Source organism: Lepisosteus platostomus, chromosome 9, assembly GCF_059453375.1.
Source record: "Lepisosteus platostomus isolate fLepPlt1 chromosome 9, fLepPlt1.hap1, whole genome shotgun sequence".
Lineage (NCBI taxonomy): Eukaryota > Metazoa > Chordata > Actinopteri > Semionotiformes > Lepisosteidae > Lepisosteus > Lepisosteus platostomus.
The window spans coordinates 37,202,966-37,223,805 of NC_142619.1; the positions used below are offsets into that span (position 1 = coordinate 37,202,966).

General features: G+C 35.8%; 1 protein-coding gene across 2 annotated transcripts in view; it reads right to left on the reverse strand.

The window, feature by feature from the left end:
- Window positions 1-20,515, reverse strand: part of immp2l (inner mitochondrial membrane peptidase subunit 2) — a 444,163-nt gene extending 423,648 nt beyond the window's left edge. For both annotated transcript variants that reach the window (XM_088644863.1, XM_088644864.1), the window contains exon 1: window positions 20,389-20,515. The gene's annotated coding sequence lies outside the window, so the exon portion shown is untranslated. The remainder of the gene's footprint in view (window positions 1-20,388) is intronic.
- Between the last annotated feature and the right edge of the window lie 325 nt (window positions 20,516-20,840).

A 20,840-nucleotide genomic window follows, 5' to 3' on the forward strand; every position in this document is an offset into this window, starting at 1 on the left:
AAGAAAGAAACAAAAAATGAATTATGCTGAATGTGTAAGTATTCAGCCCTTTACTATGGAAAACCTATGTTACTTTTAGGTAAACAAAATTAGTTTGACTAGTTACTCAACTTACTGTAGTTCAGAGGCCTTTGTCTGCAATGATTATAGAATAAATACACCCATTTCTTTATTATCCTTCAATCAGGTACTAAATTGCAAGCTACGATTCAAGCATGAAGGCCAAACAGCTTTAAAAAAGTTCCTCTCAACCTTCTAATGTTTTAGAAACCACAGATCAGGAAATTGATATACAAAATCCCAAACTAAGAATATCTCCTTGAGCAAGGTGAAATTGATCATTAAGAACTGGAAGGTGTGTTGTTCAACCCAGACACTAGATCAGATTATCCCTCCAAAACAGAGCAGCTGGGCAGGGACAAAACTGGATAGGAATGCCAGAAAAACTACAGTAGTTCAATGTGTATGAAAAAGTTCATGAGCCAATAAAATCTGTGTCACTTCTCAAAGCTGGCCTATATGGTGGAGTAACATACCCATCTCATATCCCACATGGAGTCTGCAACAAAGCATTTAAGTGATTCTGCAAACATGTGGCAAAAGGTTTTGTTTTCACACAAGATAAAATTGGAACTTTTTGGTCTTAAGTGCAAAGAACTATGTCAACGCAAAGCCAACATAGTGCATCTCTCAGTCAACACCATCCGTACTGTCAAGTGTTGCATTAGTATGTTATGGGCTGCTTCTTATCAGCAGGGACTGGGAAAACTGTTGAAACTGAGGGCAAAATGGATGGAGCAAAGTACAGGAAAAATTTAGAGAAAAACATGCTTCTATCTGTTAAAAACTGTAATTCACTTTGCTGCTGGACAATGACCTAAAGAACAAGGCAAGACTGGAGTGTCTTAACAAGAAGAAAGTGTATGTACCTGAGTGGTGGATTCGAAACCTTGACTGTAATTTGAAAAAAAAAAATTTAAAACTTACAAATTGCTATCAAACAATGATGCTTTAGAAATCTATAATTGCTATATACTGCTGCCAAAGCTGTTTCAACCAAGAACTGACTCAAGGCATTGAATGTTTACGCAATCAACATTTTCTTAGCAGTTTTTGTTGAGATTTTACTTATAGTTAGTTTGAGCATTCAAGATTTGATTAAGTATATTAACTTTAAAAATGCATATGCACTATTTGTATTTCAACAAACATAACCTGAATGGGTAAATAGTTTTGTAAGGCACTATATTCTTAAGTAAGGATTGTGGAGCCTATCCTGGGAGCACAGGACACAAGGCAGGACATTAATATGTCACTGGGTGGACAAATATACACAAACCTGTCTTGCCTCAGATGAGCAACATACAAACTCCACACAAAAGTTACTTGAAAACAGACAGAAACCCAGAGGCCAGCAGCAGCAATAACTACATGCCAGGTAAAATGAATTCTATATTTAAATTATTTTTATATATACCTTACTGTCACCTTCATAGAAAATCTACTAATTCATCCCATTTAAAATAAATTATGCAAAATGTTAAAACAAGCTCAAAAGATCCATTAAAAAAATATTTTCTGACAGTTCATTTCTGTTGCACGCTGAGAATTCCTATTTTTTGACAAAACATCAGCTATTTAATCTTCACAAGCATCTGTATTTTCAATTTTCATTTCAATTTCCATTCATTCATTAAAGGCACCAATGAAAAATCCATGGCTATGTAATGCATTAGAATGTAACAAATCCGTACCAATAAGAAACACAAGAACTATACATCCAATTTGATGCAAAACCTTGGCATTAACCAAAATGTTGAAACAATCAGAACAAAAGACTTGCATACGAATATGACACAGACCTGCCTGTGTGCAAATCAGAGCATGAAGCCTATGAATCAACACAAAAAATAACCTGTAACATCAGTGCACCTAAGAAACAGCATTTTATATTTTGGGGCTATATTAATTTCTGTCAGACAGTAAACAGATTTATACTACTGCATACAATGGTATACAGTTCTGAAAGCTGCATTTTCTTCTTATCCTGGTTATCAAGTTCATACTTTGAAGTGGAATTAAAAAGTGGTCTCTGTGTGTCTGCCTCTACTGTTATAAAATCTTGCAGATTAAAATGAAGGCTCAATGGCCAAAAATAGTGTCGTTGCCATGTAAACACTAAAGTTATGGAGCTGTGAAGCTAAAACTGCAAAATTTAATAAATATACATAAAATAACCTGTACAAATAATAAAAGTGGCCTCCCTCCTCAGTAAAATAATCAATTGAGGAACATCTCTGAATCTAAGCACAATGGACAGGTTCAGAGGCAAAAACACAGGGAGTATTAGTTTTAAGTGGAAATGCAGTCCACATCAAGGCTCTTTATTTGTACATAATTATATCGCTAGACCTTATCTGATGGAGCTCAGCTACTTCAGTATACCATGTATTAGTCATATGTTTTAATTGAAGTGCAATTTATTATTACCAAAAATAAGGATGTGAACATCTGGACACAGGTTGGTTTAATAGTGACAGTTCTATTGATCCATCCTTTCCATTTTGCTGGATTTGGTGATAGCTGTGGCTTAAACACTGTATATGGAAAATATCTTCACAAATGTATTTTTTTGCAACAATTCAGCAGACTGCAAAATGTATTTTCAGTGATCAAATGATATACACCTTAAAATAGTCTAAAACAGAATATTATATCTACATTATGTTACTTTTTCAACTAAGAGCATTACTATCCAGCAATTAAAATGAGAATAAAAAATACTGCAAGTCCATATATTGAAAAAACTGTTTTACTGTACAATTTCTATAACAATATTTATTACCTCTACATTTAAATGTACAGCTGAATCTTAATAGTTTAACTTACTGCATCACTTACTAAAAAAATCAAAGTCATCAGACAAGCAGGGAAGTTTTGGTAAGAGTTATAAAACAGACTGAAAAAACTATAGTATTCTTTCACTTAATGTCACAAGTTCAGGTAACCTTGAGCAATAAAAATTAAGAAACAGATCTGAAAGCCCTGTACTTCACAGAAGACTCTTTTAAAATGCCTTTATCATCATATTGAAATATTTCTTCGATTAAGATCTAATATCTAGAGCATGGAATAGTATATAGCTGAAAATGCTTTTATCTAACTAACTAAATCAGTTATTTTTATGTAGCATAAACCATAAATACTTCTAATTTGTTGTATTTTGCAGATTTCAGACACTAATTGGGGCTAGCCACTGATTTAATACATCCTTGAGACATTTATCCAAATTTACAGTGAACTGTTTGTCATATTGTGATGCGAATTATAATTTGTAAGAACACACTAATGTACAGTTTGGCAGGCAACAGCACATTTGAAGAAAAAGAATGGGCACATTAAAGAAAACTGTCCTCCAAGCAAAGCCATCTGGAAATATTAGGAACATTACTTTCCATTGGAAAGAATTCTAAAAACAAACGGAACATTGCTCAAAATGGACAAAGTCTGTAAGTCCGAAGTTTATGTAAAAAGTCATAAACTGCACACCCTAATACAACACAAATTACAGAAAACTGATTTTGAACAGACAAATTATTTATATTTACTGGCAACCAAAATTATATAGATACTGTACATCTAAATCTTAAGAATGGAAAATGAATCATAAAACCCAGCCTTCTGAAGCCCATCCAGATAATATACAACATTAAGGGCATTCCAGGTGCTCCTATGAAACAACTACCTATAAAAACGTCTTTCAATTAAGTATATATTCCCTTCAGAAATATATAGGCAGAAGTCTACAAATGTCACAACTGGTATTACCTAAGCCAGATCTCAGTGAGAATGTGGGCTAAGCAAGTTGATTGACAACATAATCCAGGCCTGAGACATCACGATCCACTACAGCAGAAGGAGATGATGGCTTAGGATAGTTTCTTAGGATAGTGCTCAGCTCCTGACTCTAGTTCTTCAATCATCAATAATGAGTGCCCCAGCTAGTGGATCTAATACTGCAGGTCACTGCTGGCACTCACAACATATATATATATACACTCAGTTAAAAAAGCAGTCTGAAATGTGTTATCTCAAGTAGGGATTGGCTCGGGGACCTCTGGGTTTCTACAGAAACTTTGATATGAATCCCCAAAAACTCAAAGAAACTTTTCAGCACAAGTGCCATACTGTGTAAAATAAACATTCTGCTGATCGGCTGTGACAACACTTACAGTTGATTTGCTGACCTGTCATTTTGCCTCTAATATTTAGGATAGTGTTTTTTTTCTAATAATAACAGTCACTGTGTCATTACATTTAAATCAGTGGTGCTCAGCGACTGTGGTTTCTTGAAAAATAATTATCAAGTTAGACAATGATGAAAATCCAGTTACATCATTATTATAAAAATCACACCAAATATGAAGACTTCACAGAACATTCTAGAATAGTTGTCATTTAAAGGTCTTCAGAAATACACTCTACCAGTTTTTAGCGTTTGCCATTTCCTATTTCAATTAACTTTATTTTTCCTTTTCCATGGCATTGTAATCAACCCATTTTCTATGCCTCTTAGTTCACTAACCCCTGTACAGCACAGGGAGACTGATGAAAGGCAGCCATGCTCCTTCACCCCACTCAGCCATGATTAAGCCATTCATCTTCTGGCACACCGCAATCTCCACACACGGGACGGTTAACACCTGGAGAAGTGTACCGTGAAGCTGACGTGTACCGTGTACTGACATCACTACAAGCCTACAGGAGCGCAGGAAGTCTCACAGGTCACTTCTGTGCTGCCAGCTGTGTGCACTCATACAGTAGTTACATCTGGCCAGTGTTGTGACCCAGAACGTTCATAGAATTCAGGACACCTGGGCCACAGAGATCAGTGTCCTTTACTATTAATAATTAAGAGTTATTAACCAATCATATTTTTAACTCATCAAAGCTTAAAAGTTTAATAATAAAGCAACCATTAGCTAAAACCCCTTATACAGCTGAAACATTCCCTAACTTGAAACAGCATTCTGAAGGATCACATATTACACAGTGATTTTCTTTGTGACCTGCAAATAGCAGCAGAACAGAGAGAGGGCATTAAGCTGATTTCAGCCACAGTGGGAAAAGCACACAGCACTGAGCTGCCATGTTTGACAGGGTCAGAATTCCTGAACTGGAAGCAGGGGCTTGACTGATAACAGGATACCACTGCACATCTTAAGCCGGCAAAGGAATGTATTTCAGCTAAAGACTTTCATCTTTATTGTTGAACTTAAAGCTTGTGGCTAAAGATGCAGAATGGTATGTGTTTATCTCGACTTAAGATGAAGATTTTAGGTTATTTAAGAACAACTTATAAAGATAATAAACTTTATCTTTATATAGATAGTGCCTTTAAAATTGGCTTCTCAAAGCACTTTACAGGAAAAAAAAGATACTGTACACAGTTGGAGGAGGTAGCAGAATTAAACAGTTACAGTGAGGGTTTGGAATACAGAAGGAAAGCAAAGGGGCAGACCAAGAACCAGTTAAATAAAAGTTAAATAAATCAGCTTAAAAACTAAAACTAATAACAATGTTTATGTGGAGTTATCATTGATAATGTAAACTGCACTGGCACCCAGGATAAATCATAAATTAATCAGCCAGCACTAAGTTCATTATCAGCACAATTTCAGCCCGTACAGTAGACACACACTACTAAGATAATCTGTAGCCTTTAAAATTGATTTTTTTTTACCAAGCATCACATGAAGCAAAGGTTCAGTGGCTTTATTGCCATAAGCTTATCCTTGGTTTTTAATGATCTTGCAAATCCAGCTGAAATCAGAAAAAGTGGTCACTTTCACCTAGACCTGTGAGCATCCTTATAGAAAAACCACAAAATGTAGAGAATACATCATTTAATTGCACTCCATTTTTTGACAGCCCTGTTTACAATTTCGCCCTCCCTAAACACCATTCACAGATGCATCTATTTCACGCGGGTGGTGTCTGACACCCACATGAGAACACTGCTGGATATTACACCAATTTCAAGGTGACAGAAGTACAAGTGATAAAATAATTTCACCAGCTGAATTAAACGGTGTCTGACTTCGGCAATGATCCCCCTCAGGACTAGAAAGGCAAACACTTTATCAGACAGAGTGCAAATTTAAAACTGCAAAGGGCTTTGCAGGAATAAAGGAGAATAAAGCATTCCTGATGGGAGCCAAACTCCTTGTTCTGGGTAACAAAGCAGCTCTTATAAAAGTTGGAGCTCTTTTCTGCAACAAAATCCACAGGTCTTCTAAAACAATGGAACTGACTGCAGTTTAATATTCATAGGTATAATTATGTACAGTAGTAACTTTATAAAATTCATTATAATTTATCATGTTATATACATATTCAGTGAAGAATAATAAGAATAATCCATCAAACAAAAGGTAGCAAAATTGCAGGGTACATAAAGCAGTTATGAACTACAGAGGTCTGCTCTACATCAAATCCCATGGGGATCAAAGTGCATGTGGATGTGTTTAATGAACGATAATCAGCAGTTGTGATGCATGTACCAGAACCACTGCAACCATCTACATAATAACACAACATGATAATATCAGGTCTTGGAAAGACTGCATACAGTTCCTGAGTTGTTGGGTATTTGTATTGTACTTCAGTGCACTATTGCAAAGACAGCACAGTACATTAATAAAGTAAATAACAAAATATAATGTCTGATTTCTGCAACGTAAACAAAGCACTAAAAGTGGTCAAAAAATAATTACAGGGCTTGTATTTATATAATCAAAACCTTTATTAATGTAAGGGAGTGAAAAATGCCTTCCATTCATGTTTGTTGAAAGTCCTACTTTTTGCTGCTATTGTTATCAAATAAATTTCACATTCGATTTTTACATACTGTAACTTGACTCTTGTCCTTGCATTCAATGCTTGAGTAGCCTATAAACATCAGACCACAGTAACTGCTTTTTGAAAAAATACACAGTATTGCTTTTACAGCGGAACTGCAGACCCAATTTCTCAGGCTAGTTATTAAATCTCGATAACAAAATGATGTTACAGACCAAAATTACAAATTTAGAATTGAGCACAAAATCATGAAGTTTCTGATTTTGTTGTCACACACTCGCATTCAACTTCGCAGGAATTGTGACGTGATGCGGCCCTTCCTGGTTACTAGTACTGTATATAATATGATGTACTGTACTGTAGAAGGGAATAAGGACAGGCTATGCAGCAGATTTCAGTGCAGAAATGTTCCAATGTAATCTGCTTGCAAAGTTAACAAGTAGTATTTGTCTGCATAACCATCTCAAAATCGAAAGCAATATTTCTAGTGGATAGAAAGAGAAGTATTCACAAGCCTCCTTGTTTACAATGTCATACAGCTGCAGCGCGTACCAGAAGTTTTGTTGCCTCGTTCTGAATCTCAGAACATGGCACTGTGATACCTGTAAATTTACTCTATTTTGTGATATAAATTGGAGGCTTTATACGTTACTGTGTACATTTGACTTTTATTGTGGTTTGAAATGCACTCATCGATGTTGATTCTTTCTAACCTTGAAATATGTGAAAAAACTGTTGCAGTTCCCCTTTAATTCTTAATTTATTCCCCATTTTTTAACAAATACAAATGTTAATGAAAAAAAGAATGCAAATTGTTGATAGGCTTGAAAAAGACCAATATGAAAGTCTGAAAGCCTATTGTCATTAAATTGCTTTCACTATGCTGTAAAAAGTATTATTAATAGAACATCAATAGCAGCAAATTGTTTTATAACACAACCTCAATTAAGAATATGGACTTGTTGAGCATAATGATGAAAACTGCAATGCAGTTTGGTATCATTATGGTATAAGTAACATAAGAGAATGGGCATAGAAAGTGAACCGCACTCTCCATACTATGTTTTGGACAATGAATATGAAGACTGTTTTAAGTCCTGTTAAAAAATCAGTCTTTTTGCTTCTGTCTTTACCACACCAACACAACTGACCAATTTCCCTGCCTCTACAGTAGTTCACAATATTCAGTTCTTTAGAAATTGTCCATTTACACCTATTTGTGTTCTAGAGATTATATTTAGAAGGGTTTTGAATAATCACTTGACCTTCTCAAAACAGAAACATGAATGTCACTTACTGGAGCAGTGAAAATGTACAGAAAACAAAAGAATACAACAGATACACAAGAATAAAAACGATGTTTGAAACTATCTTCATGGATGTTTTCTCCAAATCCCCCAGGGTGCCTGATTTGACAACAATAGCAGTGCCAGCCATCTCTATCTCTTCTCATTAATCAGTTACTGCCTCATTACAATTCCTCCCTTCATTCTGTGTGTAATTGGTTATGTGTCCGCCAAATCTCCTTACGGGCAAGATGACATACCAGGTTAAGTCTTAGACATTTCACCTCTGAGCATCCAGCAATCAAGTCAACTGAGGTCATATATCAGTCTCAGAGGAGAGCAGATCATATTGCCAATACACAGTTTTGCATTCCAGTACACAGACATAAAATGAAAAGCAAGGCAAAGCACTGTCGTCCACAGAGAATAAACCATCTTCTCAGCCATCAAGGAGGGGTTTCTTGAAAAAACTGCCTCAAAGCATTTCAAGACCTCTCGATGCCTTGAATGTCAGTATTAAAAAATCCCTACATTACTGTGCCTATGCCTTACTATGCAGGAATATTGCTACAATTAATAGGGGCTTAAATATAGGCTGTTTGCTTTCTAAAATGCCCCAGACATGAGCCAGTTTAATTCTTCTGTGCATTTTTCCATGGGAGCTAAATTTTAATGTTCACATAACCATCAAGGAATGCATTACAGAACCTTCAATTTCTGAATGTTTAGTACAAAAACAAAACTATTTGACCCAGCTTGAAATATGTCACTGAGCACATTTCATTATGGATAAAAACATTTGTGTGTTTGCGCCTGTGCTAATAACCCTCCTGACGTCTGTTTGTTTTGCATCATTGTAGTGGCAAACGGTTTTAAATTGCAATGCTTCAATTAATCAACAGCTCACTGGTGCCTTTTTGCGAGAAACACATTTTCAATTGATGCATGACTAAGATTTGGTGTTCCTGTGGTGTCGCTAGATTACTTGCTGAAGCATAATGTTTTACTTATTGCAATTTGTCACTTGGCATTTAACTCTTGCAAGAATTCAGAGTGATGTGTGATTTCTAAGTAATATAAAAATTAAAGTCAAAATATATAGCCACAGCCTGAATCTGGACTAATGGACATAAAATGGATGATAGTACTTTAAAATGTATTGCTTTGTTGGCATTTGACAACCAACACACACATTTTATTTTTGTTTAAGTAAATCCTTCTCGATCATTTTAATTCCATTAAATACATGAACGTTGGGCAAAACAAAACTACTATTTTCTCTTAGACATATCTTAGATGGCATAATAAGACTAAATTAATAGTTTGAATAAATTTCATTCTTTACTGAAGTAAGGCACTGCTTCTGTGCTGTAGTGCTATAATATTTTTGCTTTCATATCAAAGTTCAGAGCACTAATATAGATTTTCCTACTTTATCAACGGGCATATATTTATATAACAAGATCTAGCACAGGGAAGAAAGATTCCAAAAAATAAAGTAGAGATTTGTAAATAAGATAAGTAGAGATTTGTACTGTATGACTCTTTTATTAAAGCCCATGGTAAAATGTAAAAGTTAATTTACATCTTTATCTGAATATTTTTTTCACAATCAAATCTTAATAAATTAAACCTTACATTAATACAGTATTTCAGCATGCAGTACATAAAAACAATACATTTCTTACAGATTTTAAAAAAGTCCCGTTTTTATACCTTCCTCTCTAATTACTTTAATTTCTGCCATCTAGTCCTGCCATTAGTAGCTCTTCTCATAGAAAGGCTTTCTCCCCGATAATAAAATTCTCACTTAAACACATTCACTGTTGTCACTATTTAGGCTAAATCAATTCCAGTGTCCTGAATCACCCATAGTGATGCCACTGCCAAATGCTTAACTAACATTTTCAATGGATTTATACCAAATACAGCTATTAAAGCTACTCCATAGTAACATGTTCTTTTTACAATACCTGTGGGAAAAATAAGTCTAGAAAAACCTACACTGTTGGAGAAGAGCAGAACAAGTTTTATCAGTACAAAAAATATTTTAAGTAATTACATCAACAGATTTCTAATGAGGCTGAGGTCCAAGCCTTGCCTTGCTTTGTTCTATTCTTCTAATTAAATATTTTATGTGTGCTGCTTTTTTAAAATACGTAATTTTACTCAATTCTGATTTTTAAATGGTACAGTAAGGTGAGGGGAAATTGTGAAAAGATCAGTGTCACGCACAGCCAAAATGCAACCAGAGTAACCGAGGCTGCCCAAATGGCAAAAGGTCCTTTATGAAAGACTTTAGCTATTTATTTAAGTACGAACTCCCAGTGCAATACATTCAGATGACGAAAGGAAATGTCTTTAATGCAGTCATATTGGAATGTTCCAATTTCCTCCTTCAGGCATCTTTCTTTTAAATTAATTTTACTAGTGCATTACTATAGAAGTAAGAATTGCACAATCAAGTCTTGCTATGGGCTGAAGACAGGAATTAATGTTCAGTAAATCCTTTCAGGTTTATAATAAAATTTCACAAACATGGAGCGGAAGACAGCGAGGAATACAATAGTAGGGAAATATAATTTTCTTTAGGAAGGATGGTGCTAAAGATAGAATGGAACTGCACAGTCACATTACAGATAATCTAGAGCTAAAGGTGCTTAAATCAAGTGAACCACTAAACCCTGTTGAGGCTATTGGGTTAGACTGATTAGTAAAACCTGACAACAGTCTCACAGCAAGCCGCTTTAATAAATGTCTCTGTGACAATATAAAGACTGCCTATGTGTTACTGTAATAATTTAGGATTTTACGTTCCCCCTTCAAGATTAATGAAACTCAGCCAATGGTGGAAAAAAGAATAATAAATATTGCATGTATTAAACTATTTAGCAAATATCACAGTAGAAAATTAAAAAGAAAATCAAATTCCTTACATTTACATTACATTACATTTAAGTTAAATTAAAAGATTTATTCTTTGCAAAAGCTTCATGGAGTTTGTTTTCTCTACGTGTTTGTGTGGCTTCCTTCCTTGTGCTCCTGTTTCCTCCCACAGTCTACAGACGTACTGGTAGGTTAATTGGTTTCCAGGAAAACAGCTCCTTGTGCGAGTGTGTGTCTATGTGTGGCTTGTGATGGACTGGCGTCCAGGGTGTGTCCTGCCTTGCACCTGCTGTGTGCTCTGGCTCTCCTGGGACCCTGTACTGGATGAAAGAGGTTAGAAAATGAATATATGGATATTCTTGGCAAACAGGAAGAGGACATTCTAAAAGGTCAGAAAGTGAAAAGGCTCATTAAGAGAAAGTTTGGATTTATTAGAGTGCTGGTGAGTAAAAGAATGACTCTTCATCAGCTAGCAAAACATTAATCAAACAAGATCTTGTTTGGAAAACTAAAGTAAGAATTACTAAGTGCCATCTCAATAAACGGTATTCCTAATGATGCAAAAGCAAACCCCATATTTTTACCAATATTTCATTGGTAAAAAGGAATTAAAGAAAAGGTTATGTGCATCAGAAAATGGTCATGTCAAGACAATGTAGACCTATCACCAAAACAATATTCACCTACTTTAACAGTTTCAATGTTATCCAGGAGCACTGTATCCCTGAGTATGCTGTTCCATAAGTGACTGGGATACAAGACTTATTTGGTTGGCTAATGGGAACAAGGTCATACCTTAGTAGGACACTTTAGCATAATCAATCAAGCCAACCTGTTTGCTACAGGGAAAACCCTCTGGGCATGGGGACCAAATGCAAATATCACACAAAAGGCACCCCAACAGACAATGAAACATAGGACCCAAGAACTATGAATTACAATGCAAACCACCCAGCCTCCTTGCCACCGGCTTGAGAAGACAATTCTGATATACTGTATGTCTACGTTCTAAGAATCCAGGCCAGCAAGCCTAACATGTACATCATGCGAAAATAATAGAACCAGTTATTACAGACAAGTCAGAATCCATGCTACAAATGCATTGTCAGAAACAGTCAGCACATGCTCCAGGGAGGGAAATGTTGCCTGACAAATCGCCTTGACATTTTTGAAGAAGCTGCAAAATGTCTTGAGAAATGTTTTGCTTATGTAATTGTGTATCTGTATTTTCAGAAAGGCACTAAAAAGATAACACAAAAGGAATTGATAATTGGACTTAAACATATGTGAACAAATGACCTTTTATGTTGATAGTATAAGCACAGGACACAGAAAATTACCTTCAGGAGTTACTATCCCCACAAATTCCAGTTCACTCACTAAGCTTGGCTGGTTCTGGCCTCCTTAAAGTTTAAAGGACCTCACATTGTACATTAGGAGACCAAACCTATCAGCAGTACTGTAGCTCCTCATCTTTGGAAAACAGCTTTAAGAAGCTTTAACATTGAAAATACAGCTTCTGTTTATATTTTCAAATCTACCCTTAAAAGTTGTTTTCAATTACCTTCAATTCTTAATCTTAGATTATGTTGGAAGTAGGATCTGACAAGTTTCAATGTAGGGAATGGTGCTTTTCTATATCTCTATACAACATGGAGAGGTCAGCATGCAAAATACTGAATTGTTTAAATTCACTAAAGTACATGGAAAATGAAATTAAACATTAATAAATAAAACTTTCTGCATGCAAAGGAGACACATTTAGGATGTAATCCAGTCAGCACAGAAAAATCATATAAGGGAGAAAAAACATTAAAGTATTGTGATACATTTATTACTGACGCTGTCTAGGAAGTGTAGAATAGCATTACAAACAGGATGCTTTATACTGTATATGGGAAAGAAGGTGCAATACTAGACAAGAGAAGTTATAATATCTTAGACCAAATATGGAACTCTGCATGCAGTTGTGTGTTTGTGTCATGAAAGCCATAAGTAAAGTCTAACAGAAAAACAAAAGATTGAGTCTACAAAGTAATGAGGGCTATGAAGTCAGACTAAAGAAACTTTCTTTTCACTCCAGAAATAGGCTGCTAGGCAGACAGTATATCCAAAACCTACTGAGTCCCAACTCTACTTATGTCCTGATTTTGCAGAAAAACTGTAGCAAAAACTGAAAATGTGGTAAATACCATGTAAACAAATACAGAAGCTCTTTGAAAGCTGCATACACAATTTTCAGACAAAAAAATTAAATGATTTCCTGCCCAAATATTATCACACAATTTTATGTTTAACATTTTGTGTTTACTTTTATTTAAAACTGATAACACCCCTAATTGTACCTCTTTAAAGAAAAAAATGCTTTGCTGCTATCACATTTTCTGTTTGCAAGTTCTCTAGCAATAAGGATTTGCATTAAAGAGATTTTTTCAACAGCAATTAACAGTGTCAAATTACACCAACTGTAACCATTATGTTTAAATCAGCCAACTGAAGTGTGTATTTCTGTAGCATATGTTGCCTTTGGCATTTAAAAAAATACACACCAGATATGACAGTTATGCTTGATAAAACATTCAATATTACATGTCACAATACAATGTTCTGTGGAAAATAACGTTTTATATATTGTGTGTTATCTTACCACTTAATGAAAGTGAAAAACTGACTAAAAATCCCTCACCAGCTGTGAAACCAAGTGATGGTCTTCTCAACAGCATGAATCCATTGCTTACAGTTCTACCCATGCACACTTAAAAAGAGTGCAGCTTCTCCACTGTTTCTGGACCCTGTCATTGCCTTGCCTTCCTCTCGCCATCTCCCTCCTGCACCTCGTCTCTCCACCCAGGCGGTCGTCTACTCGTGTTAATTTTCACATTAGCACGTGCGCCTGATTTCACTGCTTTCTTACATATACTGAATTATTTTACTGTTTTTAAGTTTCAGGAATCCAGGTAATTCCATTCCATTTTTCTATTAATAACATTTTATTACTTTTGTATATTTAATAATAATTCACATTAATGTCGTTGTAATTTGAAGGGAAACATTTACGTTAGCCATTGATGAGCGGAAATCCTAACCCCCTATTTTCAATATACTCTAGCATTCACTAACCACAGATTTCAAATTTCATACCTCCATTGAAAACTGATTGAAAGATGAAATTCTGTTTTCCATCCCATTAGTCCTTTTCTTATATTGCCAAACGAGCCATTTGATCAACTTTTACTGGAGACCAAATTTTTTTTAATTTGAAAAGGCCAAACAAAACACCCCTTGCAACTTTGAAGCATTCAAACAGTTTTGCAACAGATATATAAAAAAAAAGACGGCAGTTTTTTTTTGCTTTACATGTTGTAAATTTCCCAAGATGGTCTTAATTGACAAAGTCTTAATAAGACCCTCAGCACTCATGAAAAGATATTGAGTTTTCAGGGATGTACTCTCTGGAATTTTGGCTGCAAAAAGGCTTCAGCGGGGAAGACTTCTTATGCACAAAGTTTGACACGTTCATGAGGGTCTTTAAAGATGTGGAAGATCATCAATATGTTGCATTCTAAGGAACCCACATGAAAGATACTGCAAGACTGAAGATCAATGGCTATGCTCTGGCTATGTTCACTGCCAAACCAAGACATGGCCCTGCAATCTTCACTTATCAGTCATTCGCCAAACTCAACTGTATAAGCAGACTTCTCAGTCATTGTGAAGGTAGAGTGTACCACTGATAACAATCTATCAGCTTCCAGTACCTGACGTAGCAGTCACTCCTGCACCTAGCATTGTATGTTGGCAATTTCAGATGACATTGCACCAAATGGGGCTACCATAAAACAACAGTGCTTTTGAATATCCTTCAGAATAGGCCTTGTTTCATAGATCTATATCTTGAGTTCATATCAGCCTGGATCATTCCACACAATAAAGAGTACCAACTAAAGCCTAGACCTACACTTGTGCTCAAAGCATAGGAGAAGGGCACCATTACAGGCCACAAGAAGAATCAGAGATTATTTGCCTCAAAGACAACATCATCTATCATGCAGCTGGGCCTGTGGAAAACATGTAATACTTTCATCCTCACTCCACTGTTATCAAGGCTTCCACAAGTTATCAAATATTGGACATTTACTGACACCCAAAAACTTCAATGTCATTATCGTTAGAATCCTACACTCTGTTGCCACTCATAACCTCCAGTGAGGCTACAGAAGGTTCTATGTGTCAAGCTGGAAAGTAGCTGAGGTCTGAGCAGCCCTTGAAAGCACTGAGGACAGTTGACTCCAATGCCTCAGTGGTACTCTTGGGGTTACTGGACAAGGCCCACAAAAACAGCAGGAAGCAACCAGTGGTCTAGACTTCATACCACCCATTAAAAGGCTATGAACCTCCTTCACCATGCCAGCAGTGAAGCACCACCTGCCTAACAAAGGCAGCACTGTCGGCTCCCCACAGTCAGATTTCACCTCCTGAAGAGTAGCAAGATCCTCCATGACAAGCATCAAAGGTGGAAGGTTCGGGCTGTATACAACAGGAATTTCTGTAAGCAGGACACTCCCTTGTCAGCACCCATCACAGAAGATGAAACCAACAAGGCTCTCCTAGGCTAAAGAAAAGAATGAGGCTAGTACTGACGGCATCTTTCCAGAGCTTCTCAGAGAAAAATGGAAGGACATCTCACTGGTCCTTTTAATCACCTTTCCTTTAACTATTTACAATGCATTGCACTCTTCCTGTAAAAGAATACATAAAAGTCACCTGGTAGCTACGTATGGGTTGTAGGATAGATTCAAACTATTCAGACCTATACTGATAAATGGAGGCTGGTGAAACTCTGGCCTTGTGAGTTGGCACACAGTCAAGCAGCACCAGAACACCACATCAACAAATAGCTGCAAGAAAACTGCTGCTGTAGCCAAATGTAATGTATATGCTAAAATGTGCAGAAGGAATTAAATATATCCACACCAATCACTTAGTGTATCTCACTGTTCCAGAGGTAATATTAAAACCCACCCCACAGCTGGATGTGGGCCGTTAACAAAATCTCTACTGGCTCCTCAGCTTTCAGAAAGAGAACATACCACGAGTTAGACAACATCTGTACAGAAGAGTCTGGGATTACTACCTTGACTGCTTCTATTATCAACAGTACCAGTATGGTATACCTTCATTAGTCTCAAGCATATGGCTCCTGCTGAAACATGGAGCAGGGCTGCAATCTGTTAAGTGAAGCAAACCCCAATAGGTAAGAAGTTGATTACAACCTGCTTGTTATGTGATGCTTCCTTCACATGAGCCGGGTATGCTAATGAGATCCTAAACCATGATTGGATACAGGCTCAGTAGAGCTGTATCATAAAACATTCTTGTACAAACATCCAAGTTTCTTATCCAATTAATAAATATTTTCTGTTAAATGTCTTATGCTGTAACACAAGATGTATTAGTTTGCACAATACCATTAATTTTGCTATTATATTTTCATGCTACTGAATTGGTTATTTTACTATGTGTGCTACAACCAGCTGCTTGATTATATATGTGATCACCAACGGGATCGATATAACATTTAAGAAGTTGGTTTATCGGAATTGTGGAATGGAGTGTATGGGAAGCACTGCACATTGAGCAACCCTGTCCCAAGGATAAAGACATTAACAGAGAAAAGAGTTTGACAGATAAGGAGAGAGAACTATAGAAAAGGATAAAGGAATAGGATCCAGTTAAAGAAAGGGAGTAAATTATTAACAATAATTGCAAACAAAAGCAGAAAAATAATTAGGAAGGAAAATGGAGAGATAAGAACATAAAACTGCAATGGAGGCTAGCCTAAAATAAATAATATATTTTTTTCAGTATTACAGCAGCAAAAGAACAATAAAGGATAAAGTGTTTCACAGATGATAATGGAAAACGTTTCGTTGAAAGGGAAATGGCTGATATATTAAATATTAATATTTCACTCATGCATTTACCAGGGAAGAAATCAACCACCATATCACAGGCTGTCTAATGGAAAGAACTGTATTAAATAATATTAGCATATAAGAGGCAGGCATTTTGCAGGTATTAAAAGCACTTAAGATTTAAGACTAAAACCCTCCAGAGCCTGATTGTATTACATCAATTTCACTGAAGGAAACAAGAATTGTATTCATAAACCTTTAACAAAACTCTTCCAATACCCACTCAAGACAGCCACTGACTGAAAAATAACTGGTAGGCACCCATCAATAAAAAGGCATTAGATGTAAAGTTATAGAAAGAAAAAATATAAAAAGGTAGGCCTTGCTCAACTCAAATTTTAGAAGTCTTTCAACATGACACCGCAGCAATGGGTGCAATCAGAGCATATGAAATTGAACACTTAGATTTTCAGAAAGTGCTTCTTCATAAAAGATCTTCTTAAAATTCTGGCAGTAGATATTCAAGGAAATATATTTATTTGGACTGAGGAGTGGTTAATGGACAGAAAACAGTGAACATGTAAGAATACTCAAATTATGAAGATGCAATTAATGAAGTAGAGAAAGGAACTGTATTAGTACTATTGCTCTTCTTAATTTATATCAAGTATATTGTACTGGTAGATTTTGGAATCTAGTCAAGTTCACAGGTAATACCAAAGTAAGAAAATCAGCAAACACTGTAAAGGTTACAAAGTAAATTCTAAGAGGATTAAATACAATTCAATACTGAGTAAACTTTGGCAATGGTATTTAATATAGACAAGTGCAGAGTGTAGAGACATGCAGCTAGAAACATAGAGACACTAAACTTGGAGAAGGTGTTAAGATAAGCAATGTTATTACACAAGTAAGAAGCATCTCTTACTGACACATAATACATTACACAATGGCAAAAGAGTGCCAGTGATTGCACCCATAGTGTTAACTTGACATAACATCACAGAGAAGTCCCAGCAAGTCTAACAGTATTTGGTGCCTAGGCATTCATACACCAAATCTCAAAGCCTGACAAGTCTACCAGATACTATTCAATGTGGCAGAAACATATTTCCCAGATTTATTCATTAAAATCATTTTAAAACATGTGTTCTGTTATTTAAGTAACCCACTGTATATAAAAGGAATAACAGGTTTTTACTGCTTGTGGAGAGAGTGCATCTATCTTAGCATGGGACCTCATGCCTGGCCATCCCAGGCATTGTTAAACCACAACAACACACACTGTCATGCAATTAAGATATTCTATCTGATTACTGTGCTGCCCAACATATTTTCCTACTCTGCATGTCAACAGGACCATAAGTCTGTATTAACAGAAATGGGATTATGATGTAAATACACAATGACTAGTTGTTAGACTTATATAGCACGCTATACTGTATGTGTTTACACAATGGAGAGTTTTTTAATGCTATTTTTATTGGACATATTTGGCTATTTTTTTCTGAATAATAATTCCACCCATCCATTTTCTAACCTCTTTATCCAATTCAGGGTTGGAGAGGAGCCAGAGCCCATCCCAGCACACTATGGGCGCAAGAAAGGATACACCCTGAACAGGATGCCGGGGCATCACGGGGCACACACACCAAAATTTTCCCAGAAGCCAATTATTGAATTTATGAATTGGATAAAGAGGTTAGAAAAACCTACCAGTATGTCTCTGGACTGGGGGGTCTAAACCTGAGCACCCAACTAAGACCTACGTGAACAAAAGTAACAAAGGTAGTTGGATCTTAACAACACAAAACTAGTAACCAAACACAGCAGGTCCCACTATGTAAAAAAACAACTTTAAGAAGTACACCACCCAATATATCACTTTCTAATTTTAAAACATCTACAGGCATGAAAATTATGCAGTGATAGATTTCAAATAGTTGATGGTAACCTGTTCAGGCAGAATACATCTTAAAAGCAGTAATTAATAATCTGCTTCATACAGACCATTTTTACAATCGTTACTTATGGCATAAATTATGGTGAAATATATGTGACTGATTCAATAATGTGAGAGAACAGTGAGTGTGTGATGCCTGCAAAAATTGCCACTATTACACATTTTATTGTTGTGGCACATGGCAACAAAAGAAATCTAAAAATGCTTTTTTGCAGCTCATATTGAGTTATTGCCTGCTTCTTAAAGAAGACATTGTATTGTATTGAATACAAGCAGTAAAAATTATTTTTGTGGTTTCTTATTTTTATTTACACTAACCATGTGTGTAATAAATGACAGTCACAGTTAAGCTTTGATAAGATATTTTCGTGAAAATTCACATGATAAATTAAGCTCTTAAGTTTTCAAAGTTATACGAAAAAGTGTACACTCCAGCGATACGGGGGAACCTGTGACTACGAGTTTTTAATAAGGTTGGAACACGTTTAAAGTGCATACACACACCCACTGCATTGCAGTAACCTTACCCATTTCAGTACTTACGAACTGCGTGCACATTGTTAACACGTGTCCATGGAAATTACAGCCGATTGTTTCGTGTCTGAGAAGATTCAACTGGTAAAAACTGAAACATCAAACTGCTTGAGAACACAAGTCTGTTTTCCCATGAGTTTCTCTCAATTTCCTGTTAAAAATTACAGTACCACTTTATTTCAGTTGAACATTACTATAAAAGACTGAAAATAACTTTGTCGTTAAACCTTGCTAATTGCTCAATAATTCAATAATAGTACACTCAAATAAGACAACATATGTAAACGTTCTGTATTTTATCCGGAAGTCTAAATGAACCGACTCGATAACAATGAGTTTATTTCGGCACACCGGGGTCATACACAAAAAAGGTCTCTGAACTTGTACCTTTTTCGTGATTTATCACATTGATAGCATCTATTCTATTTGTGGCGTTTCACTCTTAAATTATATTTTGCAATTAACATTATCTGTAAAACTGTATTTTGCAAAATGTTAAGAATGAAAAACATTTCAACTTCACAATCTGTAACTCGCTCTTTCATAAATCAATATGCAGTATTTTGCACAGGCTGTGGCCTACCGCTCCAAATAGAAAATGAAGATGAAATCAAACATTTCTATATATAGATACGGAAACACAAATGAGTCAGGAGGACATAACAAACACTAAGCAGGTACTGTACAAACCCAAAAGAAACGGAGCCGAGGAAATCACTTTGTATAATACCATTGACTACAGTACATGCAAGAGCAATGTTTACACGTGTATACCATAAAAACTGAAGAATCAGAAATCTAATTTCACTATATGTTTCTTTACGGCAGCAAATGCTTTCCGATGCGGCGTTTGTGCAGCTGACAAGTACAGTTACAACATTTATAGACCAGACTTTTCCCACTACGCTACATTCTTCTGCACAGTACTACCATTTTTACTTACCAATGTGCTGGTCGGATCTTCCTCAAGGAGAGCTGAATTTGAGCAAGCTTCTCCCGGGTCCTAAGTCTATAGAAGTTAGGGTACGATGAATAGTGGCAGATTCATGAAAGCAAGACTTTTACCCGAGCACAGGGACGAAATAATCAGTATATGCGCTGACGAGAGTATATGTAGAACAATTGTGTGTCGATTTTTCACAAAATAGAAAAATGCTTTTTTTCGTATACAATAGAGTTACTTTCAGACAGATCACGAAAAAAAAGATTTGATCTTTTTCTTCATAAACACTCTTCTACTTTTGTTGCCATAGATTAGACCTACTTCGATGTTGGCTAGTTTTCTAGTATTTCAAATATTGATGCATGTCTAAAACCTATGACTTTTTTTATTCAATTTTTTTTTTTAAAGATCAAGATATGCAATATTTCTAGTGGTTCTGTGCCTTTAAATTG